A 26,749-nucleotide genomic window follows, 5' to 3' on the forward strand; every position below is an offset into this window, starting at 1 on the left:
GTGTGCTTGAAAGTCATGAACATGTCTATTGTTCAAACATTTACCTCTTTGGTGATAACTTTTCACTTTCCAATCTCCTCTTCCCTCCTCATCTTATTGCCCTTCCTTTACCTCTGTCCCACACAAATCTATCCAAATGGGGGAGTGGTTTTTTTTTTTTTAACCATAAAACACTTTGCCTACTACCATCTATTGACTTTTGGTTTTCATTCCACACTCCTGTATGAATAATCAACTAAACAATGCCTCCAATGTAACCTCGATGAAATCGACATACGGATTGGCCTCGCTTCATTTTAAAGGTAGAGGCAGTTTCCCACATATCTATTTTCAGGTAAATGGCTCAGATTCCCTCCTAGGGTTCACAGAAAACTCTTAGTAACATCTGATGTGTTTGAACTTTACAGTGGCGAGGCAAACAAAGAAACTTGATTCTTCTTAAGGTGGATCTATTTCTATAAAAAGTAACCATTATAAATTAGAAATGTTGGAAATAAAATGAAAACTACATGCTGATTTAATCCTAGGCTGTTGGTACCTGGTCAGCTCCTGAACATCTTTAAACAGTTCCCTGTTTAAAGTGCAGCCTACAAACACTGAGCCCTTTATGGGACACCAAAACTCAGACTTGGAGTAAATAATGATCAGAAAACAACTCTCCAACCCTAACCTCTAGCCCTATATCCCTCCCTGCACTGTCCTCCCTATGCAGTGGAAATTGAATACAAAATTTATATCATCAACTCAAGATGAAATCATCCCCTTACCACTTTACTAACTTACTTACATTTTAACATCTTTGACATCTTACAATCAATGGTCTCATAATCAGTGTTGGCCAGGTAGAAGTTCTGACATAACCGTCATTGCTTTTGTTCCCATAACCTTGAATTTGGTTGACATTTTGGAAACATGACTGGATAACTGCAACCCTTCAATATTTAACTCAACAAACTCTTAAAAGATAATTTGAGGAAGAAACATGAATTCTGGCTGTTGTCTGAAAACCTTCCTTTGATCTGGTGAGATCAAGCAATAACCAGCATTTGCAGAAATGGGTGTCTATGACTTGAAGGAAAATCCCATAGAGAATAGTGGAGCACTCTTGTGCAGCAAACACAACATTTTGATAGCACAGAGAGCAACGCTGTGTGTGGAGAAAAATTCTGAATCAAAAAATGATGGAAGGGCTTCCCTGGTGGCGCAGTGGTTGAGAGTCCGCCTGCCGATGCGGGGGACACGGGTTCGTGCCCCGGTCCGGGAGGATCCCACATGCCGCGGAGCGGCTGGGCCCGTGAGCCATGGCCGCTGAGGCTGCGCGTCCGGAGCCTGTGCTCCGCAATGGGAGAGGCCACAACAGTGAGAGGCCCGCGTACCGCAAAAAACAAAACAAAACAAACAAACAAAAAGCACAAAATTATACCTGAAATGTTGGTTAGTCTTATAAGCAGTGTTATCTCAGATTTGATGAAATAGAAACACATTCTATTCTTTGTGGAGGGAAAAGAAAAGAGGGAGGGAGCGGATATAGAGGAAAAGGAGAGATTTCTCTGTGACTAGGAGGACTCTTCTATTGCTTCTTGCTATGTGGAGGTACAAAGCTGAAACTAGCCACTGGTTCAGTCTAAAGATAGCAGACTAGAACTTTGCACAGGATTAAAACAAGTGTGCCAAACACCTTCAAAGTAAGAAAATATAAGGAGGAGGCAAACCAGTGTTATTTATTGTACGACCTTTCTGTTGACCATCAACACTTGGTATTCCTGCAACGTGTTTCTTGGCAATTTGCAGCTATAGGCTGATGAACCTTTGATCCTGTGAGGCTGGTAGTCTGTTTTTACTTCCACTTTCCATTTCTACAAAAAATGAAGCCAACCAGTGCCTCCTGTAAGAATTGAGTCAAGCTATTGACTGTTGAGAAAGAACTGTAGTCCTCTGCTTCTGCCACTAGACAGTGTACTCTCTCTATATTCAAGGCACTGACAATGCTGTATTTCCTTAACCCTGAGAAACCGGCTATCTAATAGAAAAGGTAGCCTTATAAATAACTAAACACTAAGTGTAGATGGACTAGCTAATATTTACTACAGATCGTATCTGGGATGTACTCAGTGTCTTAAGTGCTTGTCTCCTCTGGATTTATTCCAAGAGTAAGAGAGAGAAGATTCCCAGGAGGAACATTGCATTCTTTTGGCTCACTATTTTTTCTTGGGAAATGAATGATCTAAACTGCAGATGAATTCATTGACTCTCCAAGCTGTAGGCACTAGCTCCCCCACTCACACCACAGGAATCCAAAAGCAGAACTCCCTTGTCTTCTGGAATGTTGGAAAAATAGAAAGAGATATGGAGCTCCTTATAGTTATTTTTGAAGTAAACAATTGACACATATTTATAAATAGAACTACTGAGGTATAATGGAAAGAATAAGGTTTTGATGCCAGATCTGGGTTAGCACCAAAACTGTGTGATCTTGGGCAGATTACCAAACCCCTCTGAGCGTGATTTCATAATCTGCATCATGGGAAGCTTACAGGAGATAAATTAATCAGTGGCTTGTAGTAGAAGCTCAATAAATGTTCATTTCTGTGAAAGAGAATGACTACTGGTATCATTACTTTATAAATCACCTCTTCTTAGCATGTGTGTTATTGTAAATAATGCTACAATGAACATTTTTGTGCACAAATCTTTGTCTAATTCTCCAATTTTTTTCTTAAAATATGTTTTGATCAGTGAAATCATGAGATCAAGGGTATAAACATTTTTAAAACAAATTATATCCATGCCTTTTCAGAAAGTTTATGTCTTTTTATTTTTATTTTATTTATTTTTGGCTGTGTTGGGTCTTCGTTGCTGCCTGCAGACTTTCTCTAGTTGCGGCGAGCAGGGGCTACTCTTTGTTGCGGTGCGTGGGCTTCTCATTGCGGTGGCTTCTCTAGTTGCGGATCAACTTCTCTAGGCACGTGGGCCTCAGTAGTTGTGGCTCGCGGGCTCTAGAGCACAGGATCAGTAGTTGTGGTGCATGGGCTTATTGTTCTGAGGCATGTGGGATCTTTCCAGACCAGGGCTCGAACCTGTGTCCCCTGCATTGGCAGGTAGATTCTTATCAACTGCGTCACTAGGGCAGCCCAGAAAAGTTATGTTTTTTTTACTGAGTAGGAGAATGCCTTTCTCACCTATACCTCATGGGCATTACATTTAATTTTTCTTGTTTAATGGTATCTTTTACCTTACCTTTGTTTTAGTTAGCATTTTTTGATTACTTATGAAATTGAACTTTATTATTTATTAATTATTTGTATCAATAACACTTTTTCATGAAATACTGATTTGTGATGATTCATTTCTCATATAAGTTTTCATGCATACTAGAGTCTGATTCTGAATCAGCTATGTCTTCCAGTGCTATGTCTTTCCAATCTTGTAACAATGTCACACTGTTTCAATTATCATAGCTTTACTCCAAATTTGAATATGTTTTGAAAAGCCTTAAGACCACTGAGCTCAAAAATAACAAGGCATGGTAAGATGCTGGGGGAAAAGCAAAAAGAGAAAAAAGAGACCTAGACAGAGATAAAATGTTGGGAAGCCTCAACAAACTTCCCAAAGACTTGCATAAGGCTTGAAATAAGATTTGGAAAGTCCCTTAAATCCATTAAGGATCACGATAGAGATGAAAAAGATGGGTAGGGGGGTAGCTTTTCTCTGTACCCTGATCACAGCCTCAATGACCAGATGATAGGTGAAGAGTGGATCCCTTTGTGTATGCATTCAGTTTTCCAAATTGATATTTTATTCACCTGCAAATGAAATCACATCACTTTTTTGTTTGGAAATTTCCAATCACCTAACCATCACGTAAGAGTGAAAACTACACTTCCAAGGCATTGAATGGCCTGGTCCTTGCTGTTCTATGCAGCCCTATCTCCCTCAAAGCCTTCCCCCTTCTGATGGCAGGAGAGGATCTGAATTCCCTGGGTAACCATCCCCCTTCCTTCTGTTCTCCTGATTTTTTTCCTCTGACAAATCCCCATAGTCCTTTACATTTCAGTTCAAATAGAATCTCCTTAATCAACTCTTTCCAGCCTCTTTCAGCTGCTCTCTTTTGTACTTTCTTCATCTTTCCATCACAGCAATGACTTTATTTTAAGGATATACACTCCTTGGGGGCAATGACCATGTTGTTTTCATCTTTGAATCCCTGGCATCTAGCATGGTTCCTGGCACAGAATGAGTGACTAATAAAAAGTTCTCAAATACATGAGACCAGATTGGATCTCGGATGCCATGTAAGAGATACAGCCCCCTTTTTCCCCTCCTGAGAAATACTCCAGAGTTAGAAATGAAACACAACTCTGTACAAATTTTTTCAATATTAGTCTTTTGAATTTGTTTATTTGCTATTGCCAGAAGGGCATACTTGAAGATTTTTCTCCATCCACCTTATTGAGGGATGTGTAATGATTGTAAAGCTCTTTTTGTAGAGAGGAAGCACGTGGCTGGGATAAATGTGGCTAATCTGAAGAAGAGGAGCGATATCTCTGAAAAAGCACCCCCATCATCCAAAGAAGGGAACTCGCAAATCCGCCCACTCACTCATCAAAAACCAAGTAGGACAAAAACTATCAGCACCTTCTAACCACAAGACTAAATTATAAACTTCCAGCTGCCAAGCCTCGCTTCAGATAATGCTCTTATTTCTGGCTTTTCCAGAATTTTCCAGCTCTGACACACATCTCAATTTTAGTGCTAAACAATCTTAAGGCCACAACTGAACAAAAACCCCTGCTGGCCTCAAAGTCCAGTGCTTCTGGGGACAATCCCTGGGAAGTGGGCTAGACAGGAAGCAAAGCTACCTCTCACTTTCACAAGTTGTAACAGCCTTCCAGATCGTGTCTGTGGTCAATGACTGGCCAGAACTGGCCAGCCTCCAACAGGCTTGTTTAGACTACTTGATGAGTTGACACAAGCAACGACTCTTTCCAGTGCTATTAGTGTCTGAACATTAACGAGCAAGTGTTCAGTGAGACTATTAAAGAGAAAGGGCATTTTAATCTTTGTTTTGGAAGTGAGCCCTCCAAGTAAACTCGTGGTGAGGGAACCCTTCTGAGCCAGTGACTGGATGGCAGCAGCGGTTGACAGGAGATGGGCTGAGTCATCGCTGCCCAAGGATCCTCCGCTCAGGGACCGGGAAGAAGGGAGGGGACCGCCCCAGCCCACCACCCTGAGAGAAAGAAAATGCTAAATACACCATATGATGAATTGTCAGCACTCTGTCAGCAATACTATACGTTTAAATTCCAAGCCAATGGTTCACAAAGGAGTCCCTTATCTTTCCTAACTGCAAAATAAACAAACCTCCAGGAGAGAGGGTTTCTCACCTTACAAAGGAACCCTTGCAATTTAGAGACTGCTAGGATGGTATTTAAAATCATGGTTCTGGGAACTGGTGTGGTTCCCAGGTGTGTTACCCTGTCAATGACAATCTCAACTGAAAGTGTAGAGATGGTGGCAAGAATGTGACACACGAGGCTGTATCTGTCTCTGAGAGTGGGCATTCCAAGCCAAAACAAAGGCAAATGTTTCACGCGCGAAGGAGAAACATGTGCTGATCTTTGCTTCTTTTTTTCTTGTTCTTTTGTCAGCAAACACAAAAGCAGAGAATCATAAAACTTGGAGTTTAAAGGGAACTTAGAGGTTTTCTGATCTAAGATCAGTCTGTTTTGCATATTATTAAGCTGGAGAGTTCAGCTAATGAGGGCTCTAATCATACTTTTCATCAAATAGTAATAACCATTTAATTTTCTCCCTCGGGACTTATAAAACTAGAAAGAGAAAAGTTGAATATCTCTGCATCCATAAGTATGAATCAAGAATCATTGGTAGGGGATTCCCTGGTGGCGCAGTGGTTGAGAATCTGCCTGCCGATGCAGGGGACACGGGTTCGAGCCCTGGTCTGGGAAGATCCCACATGCCGCGGAGCAACTAGGCCCGTGAGCCACAACTACTGAGCCTGCGCGTCTGAAGCCTGTGCTCCACAACAAGAGAGGCCACGATAGTGAGAGGCACGCGCACCGCGATGAAGAGTAGCCCCCGCTTGCCACAACTACAGAAAGCCCTCGCACAGAAATGAAGACCCAACACAGCAAAAATAAATAAATAAATAAATAAATAAACTCCTACCCCTAACATCTTCAAAGAAAAAAAAAAAGAATCATTTGTAGGATCTATGACACTTCTACTGAGTACGCATCGGTGTTTATTTTTAATCATTCTTATGCAGAATTTCCAAGCAGCAAGAAATTACTGACTGTTCCACAAAATCTCTTTTCTTCTAACCATTCGGTTAACTGAGTCCATCATCAATTTGGTTTGTATAACAGGGGCTGAAATGAAAAACAGAGAGTTTTAACTTCAGACTCTCTCATGTTTAATAAAAGTGTTTGAAAATGGGAGAGAGTGAGAAATAAAACCATCACATAATATTCAAGCTGAAGAGGATGAGAAATCGGACCTGTGTATCCTTTAATCCTCCCCCTCCATCACTGAGGAAACTATAAACACTGGATTGTGAGAGCCCACTCAAATAGTAATCTTGGAGAACAGCAAAAGAAAAGAATGGTTACAGCCTCAATTATGTTAGTGATTACAATCAGCACCTGCAAGCCTGCTGCAACTATTTCTATGTTGACAATGTTAGAAATGATGGAAGATTGGTGCCCATTTTCAGGATGAGGTATATATGCTGGTGATGACTTAAGGTTGTCATAGAAAGTAACCACAGCTGTCTTTTGCTTCATTTATCTGTTTCTTTCATGCAAACTATATATTTTAGAAAGTAATTGCCTCTGTCTTATTCCAAATTTGGAAGTAGAACTTTAAACCACCGGCCTCCTATTCAAATATATGTTTTTCACTTTGGTAGGCTGAATAATGGCCCCCCCAAAATACCCAGGTCCTGATTCCTAGAAACTGTGAGAGGTACCTTGTACGATAAAAGGGACTTTGCAGATCTAAGTTCAGGTTCTTGAGATGGGGAGGTGATCTGGGATTATCTTGGTGGGTTCTAAATACAATCACAAGTATACTTATAAGGGGGAGACTTGATTATAAAGAAGAAGGAAAAGGTAATGTGACCACTGAAACAAAAGTCCAGACTGTTGACTTTGAAGATGGAGGAAGGGGTCGTGAGCCAAGGAAAGCAGAGTGCAATTCCAGAAACTGGAAAAAGCAAGGAAACAGATTCTTCCTTAGAGCCTTCAGAGGGCATGAACCCTGCTGACACCTTGGTTTCCACCCAGAAAAACCATTTTGGGCTTCCCAGCTTCCAGAACTGAAAGAGAATAAATTTCTCTTATTTTAGGACACTGAGTTTGTGGTAATTTGTTACAGCAGCCATAGGAAACTAATACAGTCACCTTTCCTTATTAAACAGGCTTTGTGGGAGTTCTCTGGTGGCACAGTGGTTAAGAATCCACCTGTCAATTCAGGGGACACAGGTTCGAGCCCTGGTCGGTGATCCCACATGCCGCTGAGCAACAAAGACCGTGTGCCACAACTACTGAGCCTGTGTTCTTGAGCCCCCAAGCCACAACTACTGAGCCCGCGAGCCACAGCTACTGAAGCCCGCGTGCCTAGAGCCCGTGCTCCGCAACAAGAGAAGCCACCGCAATGAGAAGCCCCGTGCACCGCAACGAAGAGTAGCCCCCGCTCGCTGCAACTAGAGAAAGCCCCCGCGCAGCCACAAAGACCCAATGCAGCCAAAAATTTAAAAACGAGACAAAATAAAACAGGCTTTGTAAATCACTCACAAAATCAACATTTTTTTTTTCCCTTAGAATTATAGCTGATGTATATGGAAAACCTGGGCTGTTGAAGAAGTTACACAATGCAGCACGATAAATTGAAATGCTCTGCCCCTTTAAAATTGGTCATCTTTGGAAAGACACTTTTGCTCAACTATTTTTTGGCTTGCAACCTATAGCTTGTATAACTCCAAATAAATATTATATATTTCTAAAATTAGAATATTTTTGACATAATTTTATTTAACCCTTCGTTTCTATTACTCAATATTTAAAATTTCCAGTTTGGGCCTATTGTTCCTTTTAAAGCAATTTGCCTTTACAAAACACAGTATTTTCCCCCCCTTCTGAGAAATTAAATGAGAAATGGTGGCAGTCTATGTTGAAACATTTGTCCTTTAAATTATTTAAAAATCTCCGGAATAATCACATTTTAAACATCTGAAATGGCATAGGACCATTAAGGGTATGACTAGTAAGGAAGTGATTCTGGAGAGAGGAATTGTAGAGAGATGACACTGATGATCTACATACTTCATTGTCAAGCCTGTTTTTGAGTATGGACCCTCTCCCTCCTGGCACACTAATATTTAGCTATGACACCTTTATGAAAATACTTTCACTGCTTGTCATACTTTTATCTTATGTGATCTCATTAATTCAATCAACACTTGTTGATTAGTACCAGGCAATGTGCTAGATAACAGGGAGATAGTGTTAAAAGAAGACCCAGGTCCTTGCCCTCATGGAGCTTATATTCTCATCTCAAATCAAGTTTAAATTCTTTATCACCAATCTTTAGCAAATCTCCAATGCTATGAATTTCTCTTTCCTTTCTATCCAAGGACATACCAGCTTCTCAATAAATTGGTAAAAGAAGTAATGCTCTCTACATATGAAAGGTTACAGAATTTATGGAGTTTGGCATCTCATATAGAGAGCGTACTCTTTTCCTTCCTTATTGGATTTACAGTTATTCTCTTAGCCTCTATACCCCACCTGTCTACCAATTCATCCTCACAGTTACATCCCAAATAATCCTTCACCTGAGTGCACTTTGAAACCCAAGGAGGAGTCAAAAGAAAAAAAGAAAAGGAAAGAAAAAACAAAAGGGGGGAAAAAAAAGAAAGAAAACATTTGGGAAAAACAAACAAACAAAAAAACACACTCTTGGGAGTGTGAGTGAATGTGTTGGCCAGGAGTTTATGAGGACAAGGCTATGAGATTTCAAGGCAAGGGAGACCAGAAACGGGAGAACCGCACATCTTCTGTCCTATGGTTTGCTACAGAATGCTATGTCATCAGTCAGTGGTAACAAAAGACATTAACTGAACACCTACTTTGCTGTAGGTACTCTGCTCAGCGCTGGAGTTGAGGTGAAGATTTCCCATCTTCAAGGAGCTCACAGACCATGAATTTAATGAGTACCTGCACGATAGTATTGTTTCCTCTTAATTACCATAACTCAAGAGGATGATAAAAGAGAAGGTCACATGAATGTGTGAAACGGTAAGAAACTCTTTATGTCTCTTTATGCTTGGTGGATTGTAATAAGGCCCACATTAGCAGGGTCCAAATGTTATCAGCTGGTTATTAATCCCATTGTTATATCATTTGTTGTTTCTTGTCTTGGTGAAAAGTACTGCTCAGAACCAACCATCACCTGTGCTTTTCTGCTATGTGCATTGTGTAGTAATTTTATAAGTGAACATGAAAGGGTGATGGTGGATGGGGAAGCATGGGTATTGGGAGTTGAAGTATCTATGTTACAATCCCAGTTCTGCTATTTGCTAACTCTGTGACTTTATACAGATTTCTTAATTTCTCCCTATCTTCATCTGTAAAGGTAGAGATAATATCTCTTCATAGTGATTTTAAAAAAGGATCAAATTAGATAACAGATAAGGAATATATCGAACCAAACCCAGGCACCATTGCCCTAGGAGGAGAGACAGGACATAATAGTGGCATGTTGGAATTGGGTCACAACCACGAGCTGGGATTTTTTTAGAGGGCTGACATTCAGCTGATGGGCACTGGTTCTGCTAGAGTTGTCGCTTATAGCTGGGGTCCATTTTGATTTGTTGGTGTTTGTACTAGACTGGCTATAAAATATTCTGAATTTCACTTTTGCCTTGCAGGAAGCTCTTTCAAGGATAAAACTACTTGTTAGTCTGTTGACTCTAGAGCAGTTGAAAACAACCTTACAGAGGTCAGAGCTCCCTTTTTATAATAATTCCCTTTATTATTCTAAAATAATTTTTTTTATTATTCTGTACAAGAAATATAGAAAAATTAAGGAGGAAAAGTACAAATGGATACTCGAATAAACCTAGTGTTAGGGTGAGTAATAACAGTATATGTGTTTACATATAATAATAAAAAGAAAACTAATCTTAATTTAAGTAAGGGGAAATGTCAAGAAGATATACAGAGTCGAAGTGCAGAAAATGAAGTCCAATACTCTTACAAATGAGCTGGGTTGTTTATAAGTATAATGTCAAAATGATTCCCAATTTATGACATGGATTAGGATAATAACACTATCTTACTAGACATGTATTCAGTCTCTAGGATTTTAAAAATCCTTGGAGGCTGTGTTTTGTTTTTTCTTTTTTTTTTTTTTTCCCCGGTACGCGGGCCTCTCACTGCTGTGGCCTCTCCCGCTGCGGAGCACAGGCTCCAGACGCGCAGGCTCAGCGGCCATGGCCCACGGGCCCAGCCGTTCCACGGCATGCGGGATCCTCCCGGACCGGGGCACGAACCCACGTCCCCTGCATCGGCAGGCGGACTCTCAACCACTGCGCCACCAGGGAAGCCCCGAGGCTGTATTTTTTGATGGATGGTGCAGAATAGAAGGTTTGGGAAAGGGAACTATAGTTCAAGAGGTTGTTGAGAAGTTGTGTGGTGGTACACCTCTGGGGACAAGGTCAGGGTCAGACTGAAAAACATCAAACACCCCCCGCCCAAATTAGCAAGTACTTCCAAAACATAATTTTCACAACATAGATTTCTTATTATATTGCCTCCAAATTTTTGAATATGAAATATTATAAACCAGCCCTTTTTTTAATGGACCTCAATCTGATCTCTATGTTTTGCGTGTCTCTGCTCATATAATATTTGAATGTTAAATTCATTAAAAATACATCTCAGATATCTTTTATTACAATTTTTGGTGACATCTACAGGTAGACTGAAACAGGTTTGTTGTATGGGCTGTTGAAGACCTTGAACAGCATTGTGATTGGTGACACGACTTCTCAAAACGACAAACAACACTTACTAACCTTCTGAACCAAACAAAGGACCTTCTTCCTTTGATTTAGATGATCTGTTGCTTTGCTGGAAAGTCAGTGTCTATTAAAACTGTTCAAAAATTCTCTATATAAAGTAGCATTAGGTTCCAGGCTGAGATAATTATAAACAAATTACTCACTTATTTGACTATTTGCTGGGATATTTAAAAGCTGTACAAAGCTCAGCTTCTTCATTGAGCAGACTGTCCCCTGCCCTGGGAGACCTCTAGCATGCCTGCTTCATCAACTGCTAGAAGTATACCCTAATCATTGTGAAAACAAAAAATACCTCCACAGATTTCCAAAATGCCCTCTAGGGGGAGGTACCACCTCTGTTGAGAATCAATGATCCAGATCTGTGAACTTGCAAGTATGAGGATGGCCGTTCTCACGTAGCCTCTGAACACATACTTTCCCCTTTGTTTCTGTGTTGCATTATCCAGGCAATCCTATGTGATATTTCCAATTTTAATGACAAATGAACTATAGAATAATTAAAATATTTCTTAAGGTAACACTTGGCTAGAAGTCCAATTTGGTTGGACCCTGTTTTTAGTCTTTCTGTATAACACACAGGATGTGGTCCAGTGAGGGAGGTGCTTCACAAGTTATAGATCAGAACATGAGCATTAGTAGAGACGGGTGAGGGCTGTAGACCTCTTGATGCTGGGATTTGGCTTTTTCATCTCTTCATCAACTAGGACAATGCCTGGCCTGTGACAGCTGCCACTGTTCCTTTCCGTTGGGTCCGTGTTGAATGCAGTATGCTGCCACACCTGTTGCAATGCAAGGTAGAGGAAATAGGGACAGTGTCAGAGCTTGGCATCACACTCATCCGTTAGGAAGGATGGTCATTTGTGGGAACTGGTACCTGAGGGGCACACCAGGCTCAGTCTTAATCCTGGAGCTTGTGAGCCCAGGGGATGTGTGAGGTGGGTGGGAAGGGAGAGGAGTGAGAAAGCACAGTTCAAGATGAGGTTCTAAAGGCTGTGGTGTGGGGCAGAGTAACCAAGAGTCTTGGGACAACACCTAGGCAAGCAGGAAAGCTACACTGCTGGTTCACATCCCCAATAGCTGGGCTGAGACCCTGGGGTGAGACTCTTGGTCCTCCTGAGAGGGCCTTCAGGAACACAGTACAGCACAGGGGCTCTGGCACCAGCTTGGAGTTTAGGATCATGTCCCAGGTCTCAGGGAAGTAAGCAGGGCAACCGGCTGGATATTTCAAAACAGAGTCAAAGGAAGAGTCCCAGTTCGATAGCCTGAAGGGGAGCGTGAGATGGCCTGAAGAATTGGGGTGGGATGAGTTGTGCTGGGGGACGTTGTGGACGACCAGGGGCCACGGTCTCAAGTCTCGGGTATGATTGATGGCAAACGTGAGTTTAGGAGCAATGTGGTGGGACAGAGTCTGCCACCGGGCCCTGTGAGTGGAGCAAGGCATGTTGAGATACTTTCCAATGAAAGAGAACCTGAGGGTGTCCTGGAAAGTAGGGTCAGGCTGGTCTCAGCTTGGAAAGACTGGATGAGGCAGAAGGAAGGGAAACTAACTGGGTGGGTGGTAGAAGTGAGGTGAGGTAGGCAGCATCATTTTTCAAGTGTACATTTGAATGAGGTGATGTATTTTGACGTATAATGTACTGTGAGGTGCGTGAATTATGGTTAGTTTTAACTATATAAGTAAATCACAGGAACTTACTAAGAAAGGCTTAATTCTTAGTGCCCCAACCAGAGGGCAAGCAGACCAAAATTTCCAGGTTAATTTTCAGTCACTAAATGTTGGGGAAAGGTCTAAAGTCTTCCAGATGGAATGTAACTTGAAGTGGGAAGCAGGAAGGAGGGAGAAGTGTGTGCCATTTCTCACCTTGACTTTACATCTGTTATTAGTTTCTTATTTCCCTGAGATACTAGCCTTGCCTCCACAAAAAACGATCCCTTCTCCCTTCCCGTAGCAAAAAGAAGGCAGTAATATAAATGTGAGGCTTTTTTGTTTCTAAACCTATCAATAGGATTGATTTTATTTGAGCATCAGTTATCTTAAGTTTCAAGATTGTCTTATCCTGAGCCAAACAGCGACTGCTTATGTAGAAACAAAGATCACATCACCGCTTAATGATGACATTGAACGGGGTGCGATGACAACACATTTCACTCTAAACAGGAATCTCAGCGTTAATAGTTTTCATGTTATTGAAACCTCAAAACTTTTTAGCCACACGGCCTTGTATTATGGATCCTTGGTCCACATTACTCCTGAGCTGGATCCAGTGGGAACGACAAGTAGTTATTTCAACCTAACATTTTGTGTAGATCAAAACAAAGAATCAAAGAGAATCGTTTAAAACAACAGACAGCAAATAAAGTAGAAGAAATTTGAGACAAGATATCTGTCTCAGGGTCTAGTAAGCTGTGCTGATTCAAGAAAAATATCTTCACACCTTCGTTGGTCCATTCGTGGGTCAGATTTAGAAGCAGTAAATTTAAGTTCTGGGGTGTTTACAAAGCAAAGATGAGATTTCTCACCGTCATCCTTCAGAGTCATCAAATAGCTATGGACAAGGATCTATGACAAGATGCTCGGAACCTAATAAAATAGCTGCTAAGGGCCAGATCACGCACCTGGATGATAACTAGTGAAACATTGTTGCCACCCTGTAAGTATCAGTCCTTGCTGTTTCCCAAGTCCTTTTTTCGTAATTTTAAAGTTAGGTTAACCTACAGGAGCAAGTAAGCCTTCCCCGCTTAATAAGAACCATGATTGGCCCTACGGTGAAAAGATCCTGACCATGTTGGATAAATTAAGCCTATCATTGCTATTTTGCAAGTAGACGGCATTCTCTTCTTACCTAGAACACCGTCTTCACACCCTCCACTGATCTAAACAGCATGCCTCAGGCCTAGTGAAAGTCATTCATCATCCTAGAGCCTGACACTCACTGAAGCTCCCTACAGTCCTGAGAGTCTCAGCTACATAATTCAACCTGTGTTTCTTTGGGGTTTTCTTTCTTTCTTTCTTTTTCTTGATGCATGGTATTGCTTCCAGTGTTAATCCTGCCTCTTTCACCAGAGCACTTCACTTATTCCCTTAAGGCGAGTTTCATGTGGTAAGCATCTTTTGCCTTCAACTGGTACAGAAATGAGTTACTATTTTTGGCAAAACGAGTTTAAGACTTACAAAGCACTTTCCTGTATATTTTTCTTTAATCCTCATGATAATTCAGTGAGATGATACTATCATTATCATCATTTTATAGACGAGGAAACAGACTCACACAGGGCAAATTACTGGCCTGGGATCACACCCTTAGGGAATGGTGAGACTAGAATTGAACTCAGTACTCTGGATTCTAAATCGTTGGCAATTTCCACTCTGTAGATGGCCCCTTCCTAACAGGGTGCTCAGTGGACCTAGAATGTTCTTATAGAATAATTCTGTTATACAAGGGTGGGCAGGGGCATGCTTATGATTCTTGTGGTTTACAAGATGGAATTTAGTTTGTGAATATTCAAACATTTTAAAGGTTCATGCTTGTAAGAACTTTAAATGCATCGATACTGTGGGAGGAGATTGATGTGAATTTCACTTCCATAACTGCCTGGAGCCATGTAGCTTTATACCTATATGTAGATATGTACTGTATATGTTCAGTTCTTCTTCTTTTTTTTTTTTTTTTTTTTACTAATTAAATAACTTAATTTTGAAATTAAAAATTTCATATGGTTGATCACCTTCACTCATTTAACCCATCCCCAAACCCCCTTATCCTCTGGTAACCTCCAATATGTTCTCTGTATCTATGAGTTTGTTTTTGTTTTATTTATTTTTTGTTTTGTTTTTTAGATTCCACATATGAGTGAAATCACGTGGTATTTTTTTCTGTCTCCACTTGACTTAGTTCACTTAGCATAATACCTTCAAGATTCATCCATGTTGTCACAAACGGCAGGATTTCATTCTTTTTTTATGGCTGACAGCATTCCATTGAATATCTTTATCCATTCATCCATCGATGGACACACAGATTGTTTCCATATCTTGGCTACTATAAATATGCCACAGTGAACATAGGAGTGCACATATCTTTTTGAATTAAGTATTAAGTGTTTTTGTGTTCTTCGGATAGATACTAAGAAGTGTAATAGCTGGGTCATATGGTAGTTCTAGTCTTAAATTTTTGAGGAATCATCATACTGTTCTTCCATAGTGACTAAACAAATTTATGGTCCCACCAACAGAGTACAAGGGCTCCCTTTTCTCCACATCCGCCCCAACATTTGTTATTCCTTGTCTTTTCATAATAACCATTCTAACAATTGTCAGGGGATATGTCTTTTGTTTTGCATTTCCCTAATAATTAGTGATGTTGAGCATATTTTCTTGTGCCTATTGACCATCTGTATGTCTTCTTTGGAAAATTATCTATTTAGATCCTCTGCCCATTTTTAAATCGGGTTGTTTTATTGTTGTTGAGTTGTATGAGCTCTTGGTATATTTTGGGTATTAACACTTTATCAGATATATGATTTGTAAATATCTTTTCCCATTCAGTAGGTTGCCTTTTTGTTTTGATGATGGTTTGTTTCACCGTGTAGAAGTTTTTAGTTTAAGTCCTATTTGTTTATTTTTGCTTTTGTTTCCCTTTGGAGTCAGATCCTCAAAACTATCACTAACACCAATGTCAATGAGATTACCACCTCTGTGTTCTTCTAGGAATTTTATGGTTTCAGGTCTTACAGTCAAGTCTTTAATCCATTTTGAGTTAATTTTTGTGTATGATGTAAGATAGTAGTCTAGTTTCATTCTTCTGCATGTGGCTGTCCAGTTTCCCCAGTGCTATTTATTGAAGAGATTATCCTTTCTCCATTGTGTATTTGTTGCCCCTTTATTGTAAATTAATTGTCCATATGTTTGTGGGTTTATTTCAGGGCTCTCAATTCTGCTCCATTGATCTGTGGGTCTGTTTTTGTGCTAATAGCATACCGTTTGGATTACTGTAGCTTTGTGTAGTATAGTTTGAAATCGGGGAGCATGAGACCTCCAGCTTTGTTTTCCTTTTTCAAGATTGTTTTGGCTATTCAAGATCTTTTGTGGTTCTATACAAATTTTAGAATTATTTTTTCTAGTTCTTTGAAATATGCCATTCAAATTTTGACAGGGTTTGCATTAAGTCTGTAGATTGTTTTGGGCAATATAAACATTTTAACAATATTAATTATTCCAAACCAGGAACAAGGAATAGCTTTCCATTTATTTGTGTCTTTTTCAATTTCAAGTTTAGTTCTTTATTCCACATTAAATTTCTTTTTTAAGTATGGTGTGAGGCAGGGATTCAGTTTATTTTTCCATTTGGAAGGCCAGTTGTTCCAACACTATTTGATGAGTAATCCATCACTTTCATTGATCATCAGTACCATTTCTACACTCATCAAGTTTCCATGTAGGTTTTTGATTATGGACTTCTTATTTTGATCCATTAGTTTGTCTATCCCTGTGCTAATGACTTTATAGCTCCTTAATATTTTAGGGAAAATTCCTTAGTCTTAAAAATCATTGTGACTCTTCTTGGCTTTTTGTTCTTCTAGGCCCTTAACCAGTTTGTTAAGTTTCACAAAAAATCCTTTTGGATGTTGATTATAATCACATTGAATTTATATATGTACTATACCCATATTAGAGAAAATTCAAAAGCAGAAAGAACAAAGTCTCACAATATTAGCACCCGAACACCATCACTCATGGATACATATATATTCATGCATGTGCTTCTTGTGTATTTCCCACTAGAATGTTTCCTCCCTGAGAACCAGGACTTTGCATGGCTTGTATTGCAGCAATACTGTTGCCTGGAAAAGTGCCCAGCACATAGTAGATACTCACTCATTTGTAGAATAAATAAATAAATAAATAAATAAATGTAGGTGCATTTTCTTATCATCTTTGTTTTCATTACTGCATCTTTAAGTAGTTTTAAAACCTTTAACAGAGGAATTCGATTTTTTTTTCCATGTAGATTTGTGAAGAATAAGACATTATTCTAAGAAGACATATTTCCCATAATGTGTTGCACAGACATTAGACCAGCAGGATGCTGTGGGAAAAGAGAGCTCAGTGGGCAAACATGTTTGAGAAATGCCTCGTGCAATACTTGTCTCTTAGAGTCACCATGTATATCAGAATATTAAAGGTTCTAAGAAGTTCTGTAGTCATAAAGCTAGTTCAATTATTTTCTAGAAATGATCTGCCCCCCCTCCCACCTTTTAAAAATGCCAAACCCCTTATTATGTCAAACGCAAATGCTGTTCTAAAAAGCAAATCTACTATATCTGGGAAAGCGTAGAACTGGAAAATATTAGAAAATGTAAAATGATTTAAATATCTTCTCCTATACAATTGAACACTTACTATAGTAATGCTATACGGCATAGAAAAGATGAGTGGATGGGACTGGCACATCCCTTGAGAAGACTTCAACTTTAATAACTTTTCCCCTGCTAGTATTAGATAAAGTGGAAATGATTAGTTGCCATAAACTTCCAAATTTTTGCTAGTTCATAGGAGTAAAATGTAGTCAGGGAAATACATTTACAAATGTCAATTTCATTAATTTTATGCCTGAAGGAGAATAAACTTGTAAACACTGTCCTGTATTTGTGTGTCTATGCTATTATACTAGTGCTGGCATGGCAGCCAAGCTACCTCTGTGCTAACAGCCCTTTTTAGTCACTCTTTGATTCTTTGGCTCCCAGAGGAGGAAAATTATTTAAATAATTGAGTATTATATACTGTGACAACTGTATTTTCCAGATTTTAGTGACAGGTGGTATTTCCTGTCCCAGACCAAACACTAGATTTATAAAATTTCTTCACTATAACCATTCTGCAATTGATTTTACATCGAATAACTGTAGTTTACTAGGACTTTTTTTTTTTTTTTTGCGGTACACGTGCCTCTCACTGTTGTGGCCTCTCCCGCCGCGGAGCACAGGCTCCGGACGCGCAGGCTCAGTGGCCATGGCTCACGGGCCCAGCCGCTCCGCGGCACGTGGGACCCCCCCGGACCGGGGCATGAACCCGCGTTCCCTACATCGGCAGGCAGACTCTCAACCACTGAGCCACCAGGGAAGCCCAAGACTTTCTTGAGAGTCAGTGTGGGCACTGTTCTTACATCAGGACAGTAGACATAAACTGGGACTGTCCCCTGCAAGTCAGGCATGCAGTCGTCCTAATTAAATAAGACTCATTTCAAATGACTCCTTTAGTGTAGGATGACTGATTGTAACTATCGTACTTTTGAGGGCTTTAAAGCATATATTTTTATTATAATTGATGCAGTCATTTAAAAAATTACCCACGGGCTTCCCTGGTGGCGCAGTGGTTGACAGTCTGCCTGCCGATGCAGGGAACGCGGGTTCGTGCCCCGGTCTGGGAAGATCCCACATGCCGCGGAGTGGCTGGCCCCGTGAGCCATGGCCGCTGAGCCTGCGCGTCCGGAGCCTGTGCTCCGCAACGGGAGAGGCCACAGCAGTGAGAGGCCCGCGTACCGCAAAAAAAAAAAAAAAATTACCCACAATTTTATGATTCCATCATAAAATCAAGAGTGTGAGGGAGTTGTAAGTGATAAATATCAGTCTTACCAGGCATCGGAAAATGCAGGACCTCTTTTTATAAAGCATCATAACACTGTACTTTAAAAAGAACTGTAGGACCCTGAATATAGACAAAGCCAGTGTGTTTCTTTTTGTTTGCAACTCTTTTAAAATAAAATTTATGTATCATAGCTTTGAAAAAATGCCATGGATATGTCAGCTACCCTGGAGGTGACTGCATTGGCATTGGTAACACATCTTCAATTTCTGTTTGGGGAGCGGGGGTGGCTCTTTCCAAGGGGAAACCTTAAGGATAAAGCAGTGGTGATATTTTTACATTTTTTCAAATAATAAAGTATGATTTTGTATGCTATTTAGAATTAATAATTTATCTTTTGGGAACCTCTTTTCGACATCTCGTTAGAAGATAGTAACAAAATAATCCCCGCAATTGGTGTTTTATGAGTAGAGTCATCTTCTTGCTGTAGATATTTGATCCAGTTGGTCTGTAAAGGTATAACCTGGGAGTGCTTAAACTGAAGTCTTATGTATACATAACACAATTATAAGCATAGCCAGATACAGATACAGATACACATGGTATAGATACACAGTTATATATTCTACTTCTGAGGAGTTTCTCAGGAAGACAGTTTGCTTCTTTCAGAAATAAGCTAATCAGCTGTGAGGCCTTAGTAGTAAAATAATTAGGTCACATAGCCAGCAGCACATTGATAGATGATAGATAGGTAGATAGATGCAGGTATGGGTATAACCAGAGTATATAGCATATTTCAAATGTAAATAGAGATATAGATGATACAAATATAGGTATATGCAAGTAGAGACATAGACACAAATATAAGTTATATAGCTTATTCTTTCCTATTTGAATGAATGTAATTTAACAAATGCACATTAATAACAGCAAATCCTTACTTTCATCTTGATTTATTTTTCCAAAATATATTTTGGCTGTTATATAAATGAAACTGAAGGAATGGCTAAGATTCACATTAAGATTACAGACTTCTTCCCTTACATGCTAATTTGAGTTGTAAGTTTAGAGAATAACTGATTTGGAAGACTACTCAATGGCTTGTGCCCTGCTGGCTCCCCAGCCTGGAGTGTTCTTGCCACAAATTTCCAAGGCACAATGTTAGTCTCATCTACTCAGAGAGGCCTTCTTGAGCACTCTGACCAGGAGAGTGGACCAACCCCGAACTCTCTCTAATACTCTGCTTTGTTTTATTCTCTTACATTTGTCATTTCTCCTCCCTTCCTTCCTTCCTTCCTTCTTTCCTTCCTTCCTTCTTTCCTTTCCTCCTTCCTTCCCTCTTTCTTCTTTTTCCACTGTCTTTGTCTCTAAGGGGCTGGAACTTCATTTACATTATAGTGTTTTCAGTGCCTAGAATATTGCCTGGCACAGAGTAGGTATTCAGAATATCTTTGTTACAAGGGTAAATGGATAAATGAATTAAAGTTCACCTAGTTTAACTCACCAGATAATGAGAATTTTGTGATCCTCCAATACGAAGAGGAAACCACAGTTTTTTGAACTCCAACCATATTGCAGGCACTGTGCTGGGAACTGCTGGAATATCATTCAACAAAATCATACGTGTGAAATGGAACTGTTCTCATGTTTCTTTAACTGAATTTAATTTCTATCTGGGGCCCTTATTTTGTTGGGCAGCGGGAACTTTACCTTCATCTATTTGGAATTCCATGCCCCTTTCTTTGGGGTTGTGCCTACATTTCCAAGATTGACGTGTGTGAGTGCGGAAACCAGGTTCTGGTGTTATCAGCTCTCCGTGCTGGGATCTGACGAAGCATCCTATTTTCTGTGTGGTCCTTGTCTTTTGTCCAGCCAGGTCCGTTCAGGTGTGACCCTCTCAGCTAATTCCTGACAATCTGAGCACGTGGCCAGGCTGAGATGTGGGAAACTCTGCTTCCTTGCTTCTTTCAGCTACCTGAGACCACTGTCCTTCATCTGAGAAGAGAAGGACGATGCAGGTGGCACTCAAGGGAACGTTTAGGAAACAAGCAGAGGAAAAGGTGCTCCATTAGATCCTTAGAAATGATCAAGAGATATGAGGACAGAATGGCATCATGGGAACCAAAGAAAGAGAGGATTTTGTAAAAGTGAAAGTGGTCAACAGCATCAGACACCAAGAAAAATCAGTTGAAACGGTGAAAAAGAGGCCCTAGGATCATGTCTATGCGGTGCCCAAACAATGATTGAAAAAAAGAGAGACAGTGAAAAGAACCATTAGCTAATATATGGTAAAACACGGACAAAACATTTGTTTGGACTCTTTTTCCTTATGGAAAAGTTTTGCCGTTATTCTATACAAATACAACGAATGAACGCTGGTCAAAGGTGACTTTTCAGTCGTAAGATCGCTGACTATGGGGATGTTCACTGGCTCTGTCTCCTCAGCCTTTAATTTAACTAACTTGGCATACTTGAAAAATATTTTGTATTCCATCCTTAGATTGTCAGTGACCTTTTGATATGGTCAGTTGCTCATTTTCTTTCCGCCCGCCCCCCAAAGAGAAAGGTTTTGTAGAGGCATTATACAGAACAGCTGCTTGAAACATGCATAGGCCAGTTTACATTAGGCTGTTTTTTCTAGAGAAAGTCATAGTTTAAACAAATGGTTGTGTCTATTTTAATCATTTTTGCCCTCTTTTGAAGTGTTTTTTCAAGCATAAGTTTTTTTTTTTAGAATAGAGTTTTGCATTATAAATTAGTCTGCTCTGTCATGTCCCTTTTAAACACAGCTGTTACTACAATATAAACAGAGTTTTTAAAATGTAGATAAACAGTTATAAGAGGAAGAGTTTCAGGTGTTTTTAACACATGGTCAGTTTTTGCTTACTTGAATTCTGTGGTTTGAAAGTTGAATTCAAAATACACTTTTGATTTCACAGATGTCAGGCTATTCAATACAGCTGTTCACGGATGCCCTAAAAGGCATCTTAATTTCACAGTCATTACAATTTGATAGTATCATATTTTTGAAGTCATACTGGTAGTAAACGTAAGATGAATATGGAAATTTTATAATGGTACACTACATAGTACCCTTTTGAGGCATAAAAGTGGAATGGAAAAAATATCTAGTGGCCCAAAGCTAAAATATGAAAGGATTTTGTGTGACCAACCCAACAATGTGAAATATATAGTAAATTTTAGTATCTTGGAAGGAATGATAGTCTTAGTAAAAGAGTCCTTATTCTTCAGTGGAATGATCTTATACCTATAGTGTAAGAATTTTTGCCTAAGCCTACACCTTGAAACGTGAAAAATTAGGCACTGTTTGAACATAAAGCTGACCTAAGTTTATTATTTAACAAATTTCAAAAAACGGGACCTGGGTACAGCAATGAGTCTAATATTTCCCGAACACCAAACTAGGTCTTCTAGGTACACAAGAAACACAAGCATTTGAAACTGAGAGAGTATTAGAACTAGAACATTTCAATGATTTTTGGCGGTATGGTGACAATATATTTGAAATCAATACTTCCATGAAATATCTGGAAATCTACTATCAAAATATTCTAATGGATGTTTATGGATATCATTGTATAAATTATTATCCCAAACTCCTCGATTCATTGTTTATCTGTAATAACATGACATATTACTTGAGTGATAAATTTAGGGACCACAATATTTTAGATGATTATTTGGAAAATGTTCTCCCAGGCAATGTCACATAAAGTAAAAATTAGAGTAAATTAAATTATATCTAAAATGTAGTCTAGTTAGAAAGTGGCATTCATTTGAACGTCCAAGAAAAACATACACAATTTCTACCCATATTGTTCCCAAACCACCATGTCTGAGTTATGGATCTGAGGGAGGAAGCCATGTTACTAAACCTAATTACTCTGTGTTTGCTTGGAAAAATAGTTAAGTGATTATTTCGCTATATCACACAACCCAACATGACCTCATTTTCAACCAAAAACATCTGATTTGATCCACAGCCTTCTGCAGTACTGCATAATTAGACACCTTATCCATCAAGGTGCAAGGAAACCTTGGTAAAGAGTAAAACAAGAATTTTCATGTGTTAAGTTATACAGTAGAGGGAGTCCCGTGAATATAATACATACATACTGATATTGCCAAAGAAAAGTCAATTAAAAATTATATGCACTCTAAGAGTTACAAAACTCGAAACGTGCTGTGTAATTCAGGTCAAATAGCCCTTGAGTACAGGTATTCATGAAAATTAGGCTTCATTTATTAGAGTTTTCATCTCTAAGAGCTTTTAAGACTTTTCCTAAGTGAATTTTGGAACTGATCTAAAAAGTATAAACAACATTTTTTCTTCATCAGAATGTTCAGAACATGTTTGTATGTATGAACACACATATTGTGTATTTATAAGTAGTGCCATGTTTGGAATCTTAAATTTTCCCCTAAAATTTGATCAAATACCTGATCCTTTAATGTTTTTACCTCCAGTGTACATAATCGTGTTTCAAGGTAAATTGAATTGACTCCCTTAAAATAAGAGAGAACTTGGATTTCTTCCAAAACGCCACCTCTTATTTTTATTCTCTGTGATGGCTGTCCCTTATACCTCCCTAGTCATATAAGTGAAGGTTAAGACCAAGATGTTTTGCCAAATCTTTTCCCTTTATTTCTCTGTTTTGTTCAGCCTCACACTGTACAATTGACATGGAGAATCTTGCCAAATACAAGTAACAGTAACTCTATAGACTACATTAATTATGGGCCCTAAAGAACTTTGAATAGTGCTTAGAAACTTGTGATCAAGGAAAGCTGTTAATATCTTCATAGGTTCTTCATTTACTTGTTTATATTTTAAAAAACATGCTCCTCTGGGGTTTATTTTGCCTATTACTATAGCCCATTGATAGAATTAGTATAAAATATGTAGTCAAATGTTATTTTATAAGCATAATACAAAAGGACCCACCCAACATATAAGTCACTTCTTTACTAGTTAAGAAGAAAGAACTAGTGAGATGTTGAAAAATTTAGGCAAGGTGTTAAATCGCTGCTGAAAATGTAGACTCTTCTGAGTGGATAGTTAACTATTCTACTGGAGAAGCTATCTTACTGGTGGACTTTCCTGTTTCTTTTAAATATTCTTAATATGACCCTGGAAAGGGCTCTCCTTAGGTCAAACGTTGAAATGTAAAGTGATGAAGAGATGATTGAGTTGACTATTATGAAACCTTCACTCTTCATTACTTTAGCATAACACAGCCTAATGCCAATATAATCTTTCCTACCAGATATGAAGGGTACGTACGGAATGATGAAAAGAAAATGATTTCGTTTACTATCTTAATCATATTTTCTTTTTTGATTTCTTTATTGTTAATTTCCTTTATTCCAACAACAACAAAAAAAGTCTGTACGAAGTAGAGAGGAGTAATTTATAAGTATGGTGCTAGCCATTGCCACTTTTGTAAAGGAAGCCCAAGGAACTCTAGGGAATGTAATCCGGTAAGTGTTTTATACCTTATCACTTCCCTACATTTTTGACCAGCTTCCTCTTGCCCTGGTCCCTTTCCTAAATGCCCCATGGTCCTCCCTTTTCACTTTCTCCAGTAGCTTTGTCCAAGATTACCTAGTGACCTTGCTAGCCTTTCCTCTAATTCTTTTTTGCTCCTCAGTCAATACATTTCTTGGAGATTTATCAGATAGTCCTATCCCCTTGAGGGAAAATGCTGGGTTCCCACTGGAGGCTTTGTGGCACTGAATAAATTCCATGACAGTGGCAGTGTCCTGGTCAAAGGATGAAATAATTTACACGCTCACCAAATAAAGCACAAATGTCCCTTGGGTACAACCCCAGCTCAAAAAGTTTTCCTGCCCCATGCACCACACCATTTCCATTGAGCAGCCAAGTATTTAAAATTATATATATATATATATATATATGTTTTATTAAAGTTTCTAACCATCAGTTGTGGTTTTAAGTGACAGAAAAATCAAATTCAATCTTGCATGCACGATAAGAGAAATTTATTGGTTCAGGTAATTGAAAAGCCTGGGAGTAGGTCTGGCTTCAAGTGTGACCTGATTTAGTGACTGAAATGATGTCATTGGGATCTTTGAGTCTTAGTTTTGCCTTTTCTCTGTTAGCTTCAGGCTCCAGAGCTTCAAGCTCCATATTCACTGATACAAATTGAGAGGAAAACTCAGTACTTCCTTGCGGTTCCCACTGAAATCCCAGAATTCATTGTTATTAGATCAATTTGAGACAAATCTGTGAACCCATAGCTGTAGTTAGGGAGAAGCAGTTCCATTGATAGACAATGCCTGGGTCACAAGTTCCAGTCCTGGGGTGGGGAATAGAGACCATCCAATCACATCGTCTGAGAGTAGAAGACAGGTGGTTCCCCAAAGCAAGTTCTGGTACTGTTTCCAAGAAAGAGAGATGAAAAAAAAAAGAAAAGAAAAGAAAAGAAAGGGAGATGAACACTGGGCAGTATTATCTTCTCAACTCTAGGCAAAGACACAGACTGTCCTAACCTGTTCTCAAGGTGGGCTTTCATTTGGCTCCAGGAAAAATGAGGCCATGTTCAAGGAACATAAAAATCAGGTGTGAACATCCAAATGGACACTAAAATATCTAATTCAATAGCAGGTTATTTTAAATATTTAAGCAATATTTGTGTCCTAGATCAGTTCCTTCTCTTTAATTTCCCATTTTTGTAAGGAAAACCACCTCCTCGTAGTGTTCCAGGCCCAAATGGTCCAGGGCTGGGACCAGGGTGGGTGAGGAGAGTGAAGGGAGGCACTTGCCCGAGATGCCAAATTTAAAGAGTCCTAGGGGGCTTCCCTGGTGGCGCAGTGGTTAAGAATCCACCTGTCAATGCGGGGGACACGGGTTCGAGCCCTGGTCCAGGAAGATCCCACATGCTGCAGGGCAACTAAGCCCATGCGCCACAACTACTGAACCTGCGCTCTAGGGCCCGTGTGCCACAACTACTGAGCCCACGCACTGCAACTACTCAAGCCTGCACGCCTAGAGCCCATGCTCCACAACAAGAGAAGGCACCACAATGAGAAAACGCACAGACCCCAACGAAGAGTAGCCCCCGCTCCCCACAACTAGAGAAAGCTAGTGTGCAGAACGAAGACCCAACACAGCCAAAAATAAATAAATTAGTAAACAGATGTAAGAAAACTCAGTGTAGTAGGCTAAAAATTAGCCCCCCTGCCCTGCCCCCACCAAATCCACATCTAATCTCTGGAACCTATGAATGGCAAAGACTTTGCAGATATGATTAAGTTAAGGATCATGAGATGGGGATATTATCTGGGGTTATCTGGGTGAGCCCTAAATGTAATTAATTATAGATGTCCTTACAAGGGAGAGGCAGAGGGAGATTTTACACAGGAAGAAGAAGTGAGGGTAGTGTGACTACATGGTAGAGATGGAAGTGACGCAGCCACAAACCAAGGAATGCTCACAGCCACCAGAAGCTGGAAGAGGCAAGGAATGGATTATCCCCTAGAGCCTCCGGAGGGACTGTGGTCCTGCAGACACCTTGATTTCAGACTTCCGGCCTCCACAATCGTGATAGAATAAATGTCTGTTGTTTTAAGCCACTAAATGTATAGTACTTTGTTACAGCAGCCACAAGAAAGTAATGCACTCTGTGATCGAGATAAATATTTTAGTGAAATATTTCTTTTTAAACATCAAAATTAATGCAAAAAAATCCATGGTAAACAAAATATGAAAACTTTAAACAAACATGGGCTATCTTTGGAGTAATCCTTACTTCTTTTGCTCCCTTACTCCCTACAGCTAATCATTTGATTACTCCTGTGGTCTGTGCCACTGTAATTTCTCTTGACTTGCTGTTTTGCTCATCTTTCCATGGAGGCCACTTTTCCGGCTCAAATGCCCATGATATCTCACTGTCATGATGTCAACAAACAGTAATCTGCTTTGCCTGTCTCTGCTTTCTCCTCCTTTCTAATCCATCCTCATTCCAGATAGATTTTTCCTAAAACATATATTTGGTCATGTCCTTCTATTTTTTAAAAAA

This window comes from Stenella coeruleoalba (assembly GCF_951394435.1).
Source record: "Stenella coeruleoalba genome assembly, chromosome: 11".
Taxonomy (NCBI): Eukaryota; Metazoa; Chordata; class Mammalia; order Artiodactyla; family Delphinidae; genus Stenella; species Stenella coeruleoalba.